The sequence below is a fragment of the Acomys russatus genome, chromosome 31 (genome assembly GCF_903995435.1).
Source record: "Acomys russatus chromosome 31, mAcoRus1.1, whole genome shotgun sequence".
Classification (NCBI taxonomy): domain Eukaryota; kingdom Metazoa; phylum Chordata; class Mammalia; order Rodentia; family Muridae; genus Acomys; species Acomys russatus.
Window position 1 is genome coordinate 35,043,530 of NC_067167.1, and position 12,859 is coordinate 35,056,388.

The 12,859-nt window shown below is 39.6% G+C and overlaps 1 protein-coding gene across 1 annotated transcript in view; it reads right to left on the reverse strand.

Annotated features, from left to right (window-relative positions):
- The window catches only part of Trhde (thyrotropin releasing hormone degrading enzyme), a 438,539-nt gene that overhangs the window by 350,752 nt on the left and 74,928 nt on the right, over positions 1 to 12,859 (reverse strand). The gene's annotated exons all lie outside the window — the stretch shown is intronic.

Consider the following 12,859-nt stretch of genomic DNA (forward strand, 5'->3'; position numbering starts at 1 on the left):
ATAACTGCTTGGCTGATGCCATGCTTCCCACCATGACAACAATGGACAAATCCTCTGAAATTGTAAGCCAGCCCCAATTACAGTTTTCCTTTATAAGAGTGGTCATGGTGCCTCTTCACAGCCACAAAACCCTAAGACACGGGGGTGACTGTTTCAGATGGAATCTCACTGAAAATGGGTGGAGTAACTCAATATAACTGGTATCCCTGTTACAATATTCATGGCGCTGACTCGTACGCAGAGAGAACAGCCATTGAGACTGTAGTCATTACGACCGTACAAACCAAGATACTACTAGAAGCCAAGAAGGATAACCATATGATGCACATCCTTCCTTAGCAACGTCACAGAGTATCCTGCTGCGCCCCGCCACCCCCCAACATCTTAGTCTGGAATATCTAACCTTCAATGCTTCTAGGCAATCAAATTGTGTTGTTTAAAACACTGACAATCATATTTGTTACAGCAGCTGTGCAAACTAATACATCATCTACTACTTCCTACAAGAGATCTTGTTGAAACAGGAATCATACCATGTCCTTGTAGCTATTTACCTATTTATTAGTTTGAGAAACAAACAAAAAAAAAAATCTTTTATGCAGAAAACCGGAAACACAACTGAAGCACAGGGCACGCCTGCAACTTTGTGCTAGGGCCATCTCTAAGTAGACAAATTATAAAATGGCACCCCCTTGTGGAAGATAAATTGACAAAAAGATGCTCCTTCAATAGAAACAACAGGAAAAAACCATCTTGAGTGAGTGGACAAATCCCATGGGTCTATCCAAGCAAATTTGGTAAAAGCCAAACCTGCTTCTGCCTGAAACTCTGCCATAGATGGCTGCTTATGGGAGGAGACAGCATGCAAAGCAATTCATCACTGATCCTCCTAAGGCCCTCATGGGTTCCTCGAAGCTTAATTTCTTCCTCAGCTCCTAATAATGTTTTTTTGAAGATGCCTAAATCTGAGAACCTTTTGTCCAAGGATACTGGTAGTGATTTGCTGGAGCCAGACTATATAGCAGATCTTGATGTTCACTGGGTACTCCATAGCAGCAGAGGAAGATAACAGACTTTCCCATAGTATACATAAAGACCCACCTTTGTAGTGGCAAGTTGACAATAAAAACTAGCCAGGACAATTAGTCTTATTAATGCACTCACTTGAGGAATATCTGAAAAGGCATCCTGCGATTGGACCTGAGAACCGTCAAAAAGCTTCCTCTGGGCTTGTGCCTTGAAGCATTTCTCTTGCTTTTCGTCCAGCTGCATCTGAACCCAAGGGGTAGAGAACGGTTGTGGCCAAGGAAATTCACCTCCGCGCAGATCATGCATTTCTCCACCCTGTTAGACACTGCTCTGAATATGCAGGAGCCAGACTGTTATAACCAAATGGCCCAGTCAGTAGTAACACAACTAATTAGCAAGACTCCACTGTTCATGTTTCAGGAAATTTGCAAGCTGCAGATTAAATGTGGCCCTTATTAAAATCAGAACACATACATAAGTCATATTAAAAATAACAGCAGTCAGATTATAATTTTCACCCTGCAATCTGTCTGCTTTCATTCATGCTTCTTGCACCTGTGTCACTGAGAACACTTCTGTCCAGCTCACATCCAACGGCATCCAACAGGCATCAGCCACCGGGAAATAATTTACGCTCCTTATAGCCAATGCTAGATGTTAAGGCTTTATCCTTTAACTTTCTATTATCCAGGAAGGAGAAAGTGAGGTAGAAAATGCTACTAATTAAGCTCAAATTTTAAAATTCATCATGTCTGTAGCCACTGCATGTACTCAAAAAAATTGAGAATAAACTCAATTAAAATTCAGAAACCATTATGTAATTTGGCAGAGAAGATGCACACAGCATTGACAAGCAAGTGAAGCTCTGCTTGTTTGTTTGTTTTACTTTCACCTAATCATAGATATAAAGGAAGGTGTTAGCCACTGTATGTGTAGACACTATACTCAAAAACCTAGTACTAACCAAAGAAGCCCTGGGTTCTATCCCGGGGCCAATAGGGGCCTCTTCTTTGATCCTTCTCCTAAGAGAGAGCCATGCTACCTAGAATATATACTGTCGTGGGACAGATGACGGTATTTACCTACCAACAAGGTGTTCCACATAGTGCTCAGCCAAACAAAACTGGGGAAAAATATGTGAGCAGCAAGCTAGATTTCAGGGGTTAGAAGCTAGGAGCAAACTGTGCTTGGTTCCAGCATGTTCCTACGAGCATGGGGTACACCGCAGACTCCATGTCTCTCTGTAATCAGCATACATTTTCACACTAACAGCGCCACACAGCTTAGAGTTCTCCCCACTCCTCACACCACACTGTTCTCAGCATGCCTCGTTTATATGGCACACCCTTCTATTCCCTTCTCCTCAGCACTAGGACCCAGTCTGAAACCTGCCATACAACGGCACACAATGGTTTTAGTTTATTAGCAAATAAATGAATTTTATGGATTTTGAAATTGGTCCATTGATGACAACATGGCTCTAAACAAGAAATTTAAGCTCCCCAGGTATTCTTATCATTTGGTACTAACTGCAGATAAATTGTGCAGATTAATTATTGTATGTGATCGTTCTAGTAGCTTCATCCATTAAGCACTCACTTCAAAGGCAACGTGCTTGCCCATTGTAATCTACTCACAGGTTTACTCTTGAACACAGTCATTACCGTTAGGCCTATTTCAAGAATGATGGAACCTAGGCACTAATGGTGTGCATCCATATGAACAAGTATTCAAGTAATAACTTGCTCCCTGTCCCTACCAGAAATAATATATCTTTATGTGTGTGTATGTGTGTAATTTGAAAATAAATTCTAATAGGGTGGCTGTTGAAATATTAATAAATAGCTCATCACTAGTCTGTCCAGGTGTCTGCTCACTTGAACAGAAAAAAAAATACTAATATTGCTGATCCCAACAAAAATGAATTATAAAACACAAAATAAATATAAATGGGATTAAATACGATTATTTTGTAAAGCTTCTCTTCACAAACAAGAATAACAATCAAAGGTAAATCTCTCTGTCCACACTCTCCTTTTCCTTCTCCATCCACCTCCTGCTACTAAAGATTTAATGCAACCGAGGCACTCTAGCTCTCAATATCTATGCCCAGAAAAAGAACTGTAATTTTTACAATCAATGAACTAGGAAATGTTGTTGAATATTCAACCCGTTCTTCATATTCTTTTACATCTCTCAGCGCCTTATTTATAGGCATATTTCACCATTTCTTGACTTACAAAACATAAAGAATATCCACTAAGAAGAGTGTCCTTTATGATTGCAAATACCATTGAGAAATCAAACTTGGCACCATAGTCAGGAAGGACTAAGTAGAAGTACAGTCAGAAAGACAGATAAAAGGTTGACAATTACACCTAACCCAAGATTGTTGCTTGTTTGTTTGTTTGTTTGTTTGTTTTTGTGGGTCTTGGTAGGAGTCATGGAGCCTTAATGCTATTTAACTTTGCAGCTCATTATTTTAAGAAGTGCTTCCTCAGGTTTCTTCTTCCTCAACATGACATGCCCAATAGAATCTATGGCGCCTAACAATTAAGAGCATCCACGTTGATGTTTAACTGCCTAGATTGGAATCCTAAGTTGACAGATGAGTAACTTTGGACAAGTTGCACAACATCTTTGTTTCCTTAGTCTAGCTTCAATGTGGTGTGTTAGAACAGCCCACCCCTGGGCTGTTAGAGTTATTATATCCATAACACTTGGAGCAGTGCCTGGACCATGATAAACACTGTATATTGGCTCTGATTATTGGCATCATCATGGAGATTAATTAATATTACAAAGCCTAATCACTACAATGGCTAAGGTCCAAAAATTGAAAGAAGCAAAGAAACGAAAACTCCAAGGATCATTTTATAAAATTATATTACCTGCACTACAGAGAAGACAGAAAATAAAGGCGGCCTTCCTGTACCTACATGCAAAATGCACCTTCTTCTGATATCAAAAAAGATAAGAGAAATAATTCTTCCATGCAGGTTCCAGTTGAATCTAATAGGTAAATAAATGAATTCTACTCTGACAACTTACTCTTTATTCATTCATTGCTTGCCTGATTTGTTTGTGAAATTTTTAAGAAGTAATTCTTTCAAGTTTATATCCCAGTAACTTAGGCTAATTGCATGGTTATTCTTCTTTTTTTCCTTCAGAAACAGAGTGTATTCAGAGATACTATTCAGAACTGGCAATATCTCAATCCTAGGGAGGAGAGAAAGAGAAAGAGAGAGAGAGAGAGAGAGAGAGAGAGAGAGAGAGAGAGAGAGAGAGAGAGAGAGAGAGAGAATATGGTTCCTGTTGAGAACACATTCTGAACCCTGAGAGTTCAGGGTGTTAAAAGTTGTGTCCATCTGAAAAGGGATGATTATTTAAGAATTGAAACAGGTCTTCAGATATGGTAGATCCAGCTAGTTTTCATACACCACACATTCTAGGTATTTGTCAACTATAACGAAAGGCTTATAACCATAATTTTCCTTAAATTACTATGCAATGATACAATAAGTGAACCGAATCAAAATATAACAATAAGGCATACCAACAATTTAGGAAGAGAACTCCTCATACGAGCAATTCATTTTCTACATGAGCTCCAATTTTAGTTCAAATTGTTCCACAGAAATTTGAGAGGTTTTTAAGGTCTATTCTTTGTCCTTATATTTCTAACTTCAGCAATGAGCTTAAATTGTGTTCTTTGTGACACATAATTTATTCTCTGCTCTTCTGTAACATGTCACTTTTGTAGATTAATTCTTTCAAAGCCATCCCTCAAATATCTTCGTCATCTAAATACATTCCCATAGCTTAACCAACACAAGATTTTAAAAGTATTGTTTTCATTCACTTTTTTAAATTTTGCTATTGAAAAAATATTTTTTGAGATCATAATATAATGTCATCATTTTTCCACTGCCTTTTCTCTCCCCATATAGAAGGGTTTAGTCTCTTTTTTTCAGTAATTATTGGTTATTCTTACACAAATACACATATGTATGTATGTATGTATGTATGTATGTATGTATGTATACATACATACAATCGGCTCATTCTGTCACAGGAGGCTTCAATGCTACAGGAAGAACTAAAGGCAACTAAGGAATGCTGAGCACAGGAGGAAGAGGGAAGATCACACCAGTTGGTTACCCAATAGTAAATGGACACCTCTGAAAATGTACACACAAGTAATTTTTATGTGTACATGTGCATGTGCGTATACTCATGTGTACATGTGTGTGCATGTGTGTGCACACATGCATGTGGGCACCTGTAGAAATCAGAAGAGTTCATTAGATCCCCTGGACATGGAATAGCAGTCAGCTATGAACTACCTGATATCAATGCCAGGAATGGAACGCCTGTCTTCTGTAAGAGCAGCAAGTAATCTTGGCAACTGAGCTCTCTCTCTTGAGCCACCATTCGGTGTTCTTACACATATTAAGAGCTGATGGTGTGGCTCAGTAAATAGACTATTGCCCCATCACACTTGAAACTCGGGACTTGATCCTCAACAGTACATAGAACTGAGCAGGGTTGGACGTGACCATAACCCCAGCACTTTGGAGGTCAAAGCAGGAGAGTGAGAAGTGGAAGGGTAACCCCATCTACATAGTGAGTCTGAGGCCAGCCTGAGCTACACAAGATGCCGTATGAGATAAGCTAAAAGTAAAACCCTTTTAAATGTGTGTTTGTATGTAGGCATCCATCTCATGTTTATTCTTAGAAGTTATTAGTCGATAAATGGACAATTTTAAGCCTATTGATTCTATCTCCTAAATATCTTTCAGATACTACCCTTCACTTCCACCCATAGTGTTCCTGTTATAAAATTTAATTGCATTACATATTTTTCCAAAGCTCTTCCTGCTTTCAAGCTTAGCTCTAATTCTCAACTCTAAAGAGTGGGAGCAGGAAATGGATGTGATTTAAATGTGTTGTATATGTGTATGACATTACCAATATAATACCAATACCATAAATAAAAGAATTTCTAAACAAGCATCTAGTAGCACCCTTCTCCCACATAGGCCATAGCATTTTCCAATCTTTTATCCACAGAGTAAGGTCAAATCTTTCAACATGTGAACACAGCACACTCATAGGAAATTGTTTGCAAGTGACAGAAACAACTTTAGACTTGAGAGAAAAGACACGATGGAACATAGATTAAAAGAAAGTCTGAGGAAATAGGTTCAAAGAATGAGGTTTAGAGGGCACAAGATTATAGAGTGGATTGCTTCAAAATGCAAACCATGTCTGTCTTTGGGTCACTCAGCTCTAAAACCACAAGCAACACAACAGATGAAACCTTTAACTCAAATGAAAATGATCCCCTCAAATTATTAATAAATTCATTTTAAAAGAACCTGTAAAAAAAAATACAGACACCAGGAACAGGGCATCTGCTCAGCTACGTTAAAGTCACTGCTTAACCCAGCTCTGACAAACTGTATCCAATGGGAAGTAATCACTTCTGCAACAGGGACAGCTGGTTCTTCATACAATTCTGTCATTTTGTCACTTCCCCTAATCTAACTTCTGAGCTCCTGGCTCCAAAATGAGTTTTTACTCTCTCATATCTCTCTCTCTCTCTCTCTCTCTCTCTCTCTCTCTCTCTCTCTCTCTCTCTCTCTCTCTCTCTCTCTCTCGCCAAGCTCTCATATAATCTCCGAGTTCCACTACACTGCTTACTATACTAAACATTTAATAATCGGCAGTAAGGTATGAATCTTTGAAAAGCTGCACCTCAGCATCTTACAATCACAACTCAGGAAAACAGCACACAAAATGTCTCTGGGCACACACTCTCAGAGTAGGGTAGGGAGGACCAGGCAGGAAGAAGCATTCTTTCGGTGCCTGGTGCCACTACAACTAAAGCTTCAGCCACTCCAAGGCTTGTTCTGTGCCTGGGGTCTACAATCTGAGTTGTCACTCCTTGATCTCTTTACATCAACCAGCCATTTATTCTTCCCCTTCTTCCTATCTCATGAGAAAGATCCCTGGGACCAAGGCCGATTCCTAATGTGAGTCTTAAATGTGATCTGTTAGAAGCAAACACATCCATCAGACTGTGGGAAGGAAGGAGCAGGAAAGCGACAGGACTGTACCAAAGTATTCGGGACAGTCACAGGAAAACTCTTGTTTATTTCAAATATATGTAATACCTTTTTAAAAACCAATTGTTTCTCTGGAGTGACTGAGTTAAAGGACCATAAAACCAATGAGTAATGAGAGCTGCTTTCAGACAAAGGAGAGAAATAGAAAACACTTGGGCAAAAAGAGAGTTATGGAAACAAAGTGATACTAGGTGGAGAAAGAAGAAGCCTGCAGCGTCCAGTCAGCACTACGCTAGCACTCTATAGAGATGCATCAAATGAAAATCACCCCCCACAAAAAGGTCAAACAGTTCTCTCATCAATGTGCACTCCAGTTAAGGGATAAGTATAGTCAGTAGGCACGAGGGCAAAGAAAAACGGTCCTGGAGGAGTGAATGAGTCAACATATGTTGAGCTGACTGTCAATGATGCTCTCTTTGATTCAAAGGGGGAAAGATGTCAAGTAGTAGGAAAGGAGGCAGTTGAACCTAACACTGTCAATACTTTCAGAAAACTCAGCATCAAAAATAATAGCAGAGGTTTAGTTGAAGTGTGTCACAAAGTTTGGAAGTAAAATGTGTAATGCATGCACATGCACGTTTTAATGCATGCATATGTGTGTGTTAATGCATTCACTACATCTGCATATGGATATAGTAGAAATATTTCAAGAGATGAGGCAAAGAGAAGGTGCATTTTCAGATTGTTCAAACGTGCTAGAACTTCAGAAAAGAGGAGATGAAAGTTATTTGCCATACACCAGGTCACAACATTCAAAGTTTTTAAAAGACAAAGTTAAGCTGGGGATGGTGGCACATGCCTGTGATCCCAGCACCAGAGAAGGAAGGGGCAGGTGGATCTCTGTGAGTTCAAGGCCCATCTGGTCTACAAAGCAAGTCCAGGACAGCCAAGGCTACACCGAGAAACTATGTCTCAAAAAAAAAAAAAAAAAAAAAAGATACTTCTAAATTTTCTTTTTAAAAAGTACCTCTTTACCAAAACAATGCATAGACTAAAATCATTTACTTCAAACTTGAGTACATTTTTGGGAATTTCACACATAAATTACACCATATTTGCATCATTTCCAGACTTCCCCTACTCTGCTCCAACTCTTCCCTTTTTTCCTTACTAAATCTCAGAATCGTAACCTCATCTGCATATATGTATATGAACATATATGTGCATTTATACATATATACATATAAAATATGTGATTATATAGAATATATTGGATAATAATTGAATATACTGAAACAGGATAATGGGAATATCTTCCATGGGAAGACTGTCTCTCCCTTCCTTGGTAGCCGTTGACTGCATATACTTCTTCAGCTAGAGTTGGGACTTGGTGAAATTTTCTCTAACTCACTGTGTTTGACTTATGTGAGCATTTTGCAGGTGTTGTTTAGACAGCAATGCCATTGAGATTCTTGTGTGCATATCATCTCTGTCATGTATAGAAGACATAAGCTCATTGTGGACGTCCTGTTCCTCTAGCTCTTGCAATATGGCCTACGTCTTTCCCACAGTGTGTTCTAATATGTAGAGGTTTTCTTTAGATGTACCAATAGGACTGGACACCCTATGGTCATTTATTTTCTGTTTTTTTTTTTTTTTACTAGATGTGTATCTCTGTATGTACACATGAGTATGTAAGGTGGAATAACCACAAATGTTGGGAAGGTAGAAAGGTAATGCGTGGGGAGTGGGAGAGAAGGAGTTCTGGCGAGGAGGGGAGCAGAACACAAGAGCTATAAGGGAAAAGGGGGGAAATGGAGGAGCTGCTTAAGTGAGTGCAAGAAGGAAGAGTAATATGGAAGAAGAGCAAGTAAAAAGAACTAAATAACACTTTAAAAAGATACAAGGAAATATTGTTTTATAAGCAGACTTAAAATATATAATGTGTGTGTGTGTGCACGCGCACGCACACGTTCATATAAGTGCATGCATGTGTCTCTGTATATTTGTCTGTGTGTCTCTGTGTATGTACAGAGGGGGAGCAATGAAATTATGTCATGTGGGGTGATATTTTGGCCCCAGGAGCCATAGACCATTGGACAAATACTCTAGTGTCAGGCAAAAGAAAGCTCCCTTTGAGGTATTGGTCAATAGAAGTCCAAGAGACTCCAAATAATATAGGCTACTGTGATTGACCTCAGATGTGTCCTCCAATAACTTCAGAGTAAGACTCCACTGCTGAAGTTACCACATATTTCTGGCATAGGTCTTAGAAGAATCAAAATACAAGTCTTGGAAGCATCAAGCAGGCACTCTCTTCCCAGAGGTCTAATTTGCATAAATCTAGAAGAATCTTTGAAGTTACCAATGAAAAAAGTAATCAAGAGTCCTCCTGTCCTAGTCAGGGTTTTTATTGCTGTGATAAAACATGATTTCTAAAGCCACTGTGGAGGAAGGGGCTTATTACCGCTTACATCTTCCAGTCACAGTCCATCATGAAGGGAATGAAGAGCAAACAGTCAAAAAAGAGCCTAGAAGGAAGACAAGGAGCAGAGGCCCTGAAAGGATGGTGCTTACTGGCTTTCTCCTCCTGGCTTACACAGCCTGATTTGTAGGGCCACCTGCCATGGGGTGGCAACAGCCATACTGTGCTGCCCCACCCCCCACACCAATTCCTAATCAAAACAATACCTCACACACTTTCCTACAGGCCAAGCTTCTGGAGGTATTTCCTCCATTGTGGCTTCTTCTTCTCCTCAGATAACTCCAGCATGTGTCAAGTTGAAAAAACAAACAAGGAGGAAAATTGACCCCTTGTCAACTTGAGACACAAGCACATCTCTAGTTCAACCACAACCTTTTGTTTCTCATTTGGCCCCAAGATGGCATATGAGTATTAACATCACAATAGAAAATGCCATATGAGTATTAACATTAAAAAATAAAATATCGGACAGCTTTAAGAATAATATTACAGATTGTACTTAGGAGCACACACATATACACATGCGCACGCAAACACACTTACACACTCACATACACACTCACACACATTTTTTTTCAGCCAATGAAAACAGAATTCTGAATTTGAAAGAGAGCAAAGACAGTATATTGGAGGATTTGGAGAGATAAAAGGCAAGGGGGAAATAATAGAATTATATTCTCAAAAAAATAAAAGAATAAAAATAAACTAAGAGTAATAAAACAAACCTAAAAATGAAAGAAAAACTCAAAACATTTCAATATCTTTGAAGTTCAATCTCTCTAAAGCATCCAAAGTACTTTTCAAAGTTCATTATTTTTCTCTAAAATACCTAAAGTCTCTCAAAAATTCCAAGTCCCTGAACTGTGTGCTCCTTTAAAGTTAAACATGCTACACACTTTCTCACCTTAGAGGGAAGAACCAGTTTGCAGTTATAAACAAATCAAAGGAAAACCAAAGCTCATCTATATAAAGTCCTTCATGCTTGGCATCTGCAACCCTCACAATCCTCTGGGCTTCAGAGGGTTCCATTTCTCCAGCTCTGACATCCAGGGCTCACGCAACTTGTCTTCTGAGTGTAGGGTGGTTCCTCTTTACACCTGCTGCTGTCCTTGGCAGCATGGCATGGCTGTCTCCAAAATACTGCTGTCTCCACCACAAATGGGCAGTACCTTCACCAATAGCCTCACCTGGGCTTTTTTTTTTTTAATGGACTCTGACTCTTCGACATCATGTCTACCCTCAACTTCTCCCCATAACGTCTTCAGTGCTGAGGTTTGTACTTTACAGGGGCTGCACCTTCACCAGTGGTCTCTCCTGACCTCTCATGGTGTCAAGCCTCAGCTGTTCTCCATGACCCCTTCATGCCTTCAAACCCAATACCAGCTGAGACATTCTTACACGTTACCAAATTCAGCTGCCAATACAAGGTATAACTTTGGCCCCCTCTGGATCACAGCTTCGGTGTGCTGACTATGAGGAAACACTTCTCCGAAGTGTTCACCTCAGAGCAATCTCAGAAGTAGTCACCTCAGTAATTCTGGTCTTGTCTTAATTACTGCTAATTTTTTAGCTCCAGGCAGCCATCAAAGCAAACGTCCTAGCTGACCAGGACCACAAGTTCATTATACCACATAAACACATAAACAGCCGTGATAGAGTCTTTGCTTGCCCCTGAAACTTCTCAATCCAGGCCTCCATCATTTGTACTGCTCTCAGTATTATTTTTCAAGTTTGCATAACTACTCATAAAGTCTGAACACCCACTGGCTTTTCTAGCCCAAAGTTCTAAACTCCTTCCACAAACCTCCCCCAAAACCAAACAGTCAGGTCTGTCACAATAATACCCCATAATTCTTGTATCAATTTCTGTTCTAGTTTTAAAACACAAAAATGACCCGTTGGCTTGCCTACAAGACAATCTTGTAGATATTTTTTAAACTGGTTCCCTCTTAGATGATGCCAGTTTCTGTCAAGTTGACAAAAACAGATTAGACAGATAGATAGATAGATAGATAGATAGATAGATAGATAGATGGATAATAGACAGACAGACACCTGTCTTCTGTAAAGCCTGTGAACCGCAGCAGTGACCAACACAGCATGATGTGCCCTGTGGTATGCTAGTGGTATTTATGTCTTTGGTGTAATCAGCAGCTATCTAATGATATTTAAGGGCTGCTCAATACAATATAACTCAGGCCTGGTACTGTAGGCCTAGCCATAGACCCTAGAAGAGAAACTACTACCACTACCATTTTTTTCCTAAATCGATATACATTTTAACTGTATTCTAAATATTTAGCCTTACACCCACACTTAAGTGTAAACTCTCAACACCCATCAAAGAAGCTTGATTTTGCAATAGGCAGAGGCTAATGCAAAGATCCATGACTGGGCAAAAATGCAGACAATAAATGTGTTTGCTTTAATATGATCCTTTCCTCCTACATAAGGGAAGTTAAAAAAAAGGGGGGGGGGATGTTCAAAAGCCTCTTCGTCTTTAAAGAAATCAAACAACATTGATCATGAGATCTAGGAATTTGGAGAGGAAACACCATATATTAACTCTGCTTTTGTTGGTTTCTCTTTCTGAGAACACGCCGTGGGCATGCAGAATGTGTTGAGACTATGCCTTCCTCACAGGACACATGTCACAACACCATAAGCAACAGTATTAGCACCTTCACCACCACCTGCTAATTGATATATTCACAGCCCACCACTGTACACGAGGGACTTCAATGCATCAACCTGGACCCTCTCTCTAGCCCTGTGAAGCAGGAGAAAACTCCGGGATTAGCGAGTGCCAGGAAAGATTACAAAATACCACACTGTAGACTGAGAGGTAGAACCTATGCACTCAAGCTCCTGTGGCCAGGAATTCCTGTCCCCTTCATCTCTCACACTAATAGTAAATACTCCCTTCCTGCTGCTACAGTGACTTCTCATTTGGAAGGCCAGTCAAATTATGCTTCTTTGCCTTCTTTGAATTGTTTAAATTAAACCAAGTTAAGTGCTACCACTAGAAAACACACAAGTGAAGAGGTTGCTTTTTATTCATGCGACAACCATTGTCCTAACAGCTGTCAAACAGAAAACAGTCCCTACCACCATCTCCTGTTAAGAAACAACTGCAATTTTGCCTGAGGTGGGATGGGAGAATTAAGCTCTCATCTGGCAATGAAATGCTCCATATTAAATTCTTGGCATCCATCTAACAAATAAGCACAGCCAAGAAAAAAAGAAAATCCATTTCTTCCCAACATTCTGTATG